Genomic DNA, 3,129 nt, shown 5'->3' on the forward strand with positions numbered 1-3,129 from the left:
AAAAAAAAAAAAAAAAAAATAAAATCTTAATAAATGTGTAATAGTGGGAAAATACCAATATTCCCCAAACTGACCTGTAGAGTCAATGAAATTCTTTTCTTTTTCTTTTTTTCTTTTTTCCTTTTTGTCTTTTTTCCGGGACCGGCCACGGGATCGCAACCCTCGGTGTTGCTCCCGCCCCTCGCTCAGCCAGTGAGCGGCCGGTCTGTATGTGGGAGCGCCATTGCGCTTCTCGAGCGGCGCACTATAGCAGTGCACCACCGGGCCGGCCCCATCTTTTCTTTTTTTTAAAGATGACCGGTACGGGGATCGTAACCCCTGACATGGTGTTGTCAGCACCACGCTCTCCCAAGTGGGCTAACCAGTCATCCCTATATAGGGATCTGAACCCGTGGCCTTGGTGTTGTCAGCACCGCACTCTCCCGAGTGAGCCACGGGCTGGCCCTGAGTCAATGAAATTCTAATCAAATCCTACAAGGTTTTTCAAAGAGTGACAAAATCAAGTACAAAGAAAAAAGGCCCACAGACAGCCAAGAAACTCCTCAAGAATAAAGTGGGATTCCTGCCAGACATCAGGACGCACAGACTTCCAAAGCAAGAGCGACTCAGACAGCACGGTATTGGCCCAGGACACGCTGACCAGAGGAATCACATGGGGAGCCCAGAAACAGACCCACGGGCACATATCGCAACCTGGAAACCTGGTTTGTAACAGAATAGGAATTACAGAACTTCTGAAAAAGAAGGAGCTATGTCATAAGTAAAATTTTAAAAATCAATAAAAATTAAATATAATGATGTCTGATATGCGGGCTTATATAAAAAGACAGTTAAAATTCTTGATAAGAATGGCACACAAACTGAGAGAGGACTGCACTGACATTCAGGTGATCCGAAGTCTTTGCACCGTCCAGGTGAGGACATAGACTTGTGAAGTTAGGCATTCATCGTATAACTTCCGAAGCAGTTAGGGAGAAAAATGGAACACTTGAAATTGGGAAGGAGATAGGGGAGACCACTACCGAAAACAAGCAAGAAACAAGAAAAAAGAAGCATAGAAAAAGTAGGGCAACCAAAGGCACAAAATAAAGCCACAGGAGGAAGTTTATCAGTTTCAATAGTCACAGTAAATGTACACAGACTAAACTTGGCAGCTCAAAGACCAGGACTGTCAAATTGGATTTGTTGAAAATCCAACTACAGGTTGACTATCACTAATCCAAAACACGGAAATTGGGGCCAGCCCAGTGGCGCACTGCTACAGTGTGCTGCTTGGGAAGCGCGGCAGCGCTCCCGCCTAGGGTTCGGATCCCATATACAGACCGGTTCCCGCTCACTGGCTGAGCGGGGTGCGGGAGCAACCCGAGGGTTGTGATCCCGTTGCCGGTCCTGGTCCGGTACGGGCGCGACACTGAGGGTTGCGATCCATTGCCGGTCCCAAAAAAAGGAGGAAAAAAAAAAAAAAAAAGAGCAAAACACGGAAATTGGAAATGCTCCAAAATTTGAACCTTTTGAGCACCGACATGACACTCGAAGGAAATGCTCATTGAAGCATTTCAGATTTTGAATTTCCAGATTAGGGATACTCAGCTGGTAAGTATAATGCAAATACTGTATTCCAAAATTCAAAAAAATCTGAAACACTTCTGGCTCCAGGCATTTCAGATAGGGGATACCCAACCTGTACTTACTGTTTACAAAAGACAGTTTTTAAAAAAAAAAAAGTCTTAAAAAATATATTCCAGACAAATTCTAGCTGAAAAGAAAGCTGGAGTAGCTGTATTAATATCAAACAAAATAGACCATAAGAAAAAGCCATTATTAGAGGTGGAGAGGGTTAGTACATAACCACACACCGAGACAGCAGACAGCATCTCAGGGATGGCTGCAGGGAAAGGATTGACCCAGCACAGGAGAGGAAACAGCTATGACATTTTGGGGTAATCTGATTAGCTGGCCGCTTCCCTCATGCCCAGCTGGGGCAGTGGGTCCTCTACACCTGTCTAGGGCAACTAAGGAAAATGTGTTTTTAGCTATTTATGGGTTTCCTAGAAAGCCTTGGCGGGTGAGCTCCAGAGCTGATGTGACCCACAGCCCTTCCACCCCCTTGCCAGGGCTGCACCGTGTCCCCCTGCAGAAGTTTCTCAAATATATATAAATGGTCTGTTAAATAGAGGCTTAGAGGGAAATTGATGAATCTACCGTCAGATGAAGATTTCAACATTCCTTTCTCAATTATTGACAGGTCAAGCAGACAAAGACGAAGGCAGCAGGTTGTCAGATTCGAACCACACGATTTATTATGAACAGGCGTGATTTACTGGCCTCATATACAGCATGTAGTGCACGTTCTTCTCAAGCACAGAAACTGGCCTCAATGTAACATTTTAGAAATAAATAAAAAGATGAAATAAAATTCCCCATGGTTGGGACTTTCAGATGCACGTGGAGGCTCCGTGGCTGCTGGTGACGGGGACGAACGGCCCACGCTTGGCGGGGCGGGTGTGGGGGAGGCGACGGTCCGCGGGGAGTGGGAGGACCCCAGCGTCACCCACGCACGCGCGTCCCACAAAGCCCCTGGGACGTCGGAGCCGGACGTCCCCCAACGGGGCTCCCTGAACAGCCATGAGGCCTCAGAGAGATGGCTCCAGCCGCCCAGCAAGTGCCCCCCCGAGCTGACCGTCGCCCCCGTGCAGCCCCGAGGGTCAAAGGCTCCCAGACGCCCCCCCCCCAGGCCCCAGGGAGCCGCCCGAGGCGGGATGTGACACCGCTCCCCTAACCCTTCCCATCCTGGGCCCAGGACCTTGGCTGGTCTGGCCAGGTGAGCCGCTCCACCTGCCCAAGACCCCAGACTTGCAAGCACTCGCGTCCCCCGCTCCATCAGACGGACCTCGGCCCAGGTCCAGGGCGAGCACGGACGGGACAGGGCTGCGGGGAGGTAAGGGGCCGAGCAGCAGGCCACTCTGGGGACAGCACAGCCCCCGCCTCCAGCCCCACCGTTAGACCGTGTTGTCGCCCACCCCCTAGGCCGTGCGCCACTCCCGGCCAGGCCTGGGGGACGCAGGGCCCCGCCCAGGCGCTCGGTCCACGCTCGACCAGCCCCGGGATCGGCGGCCAGGCTGAGCCGGG

Source organism: Galeopterus variegatus, unplaced genomic scaffold, assembly GCF_000696425.1.
Source record: "Galeopterus variegatus unplaced genomic scaffold, G_variegatus-3.0.2 Scaffold1360, whole genome shotgun sequence".
Lineage (NCBI taxonomy): Eukaryota > Metazoa > Chordata > Mammalia > Dermoptera > Cynocephalidae > Galeopterus > Galeopterus variegatus.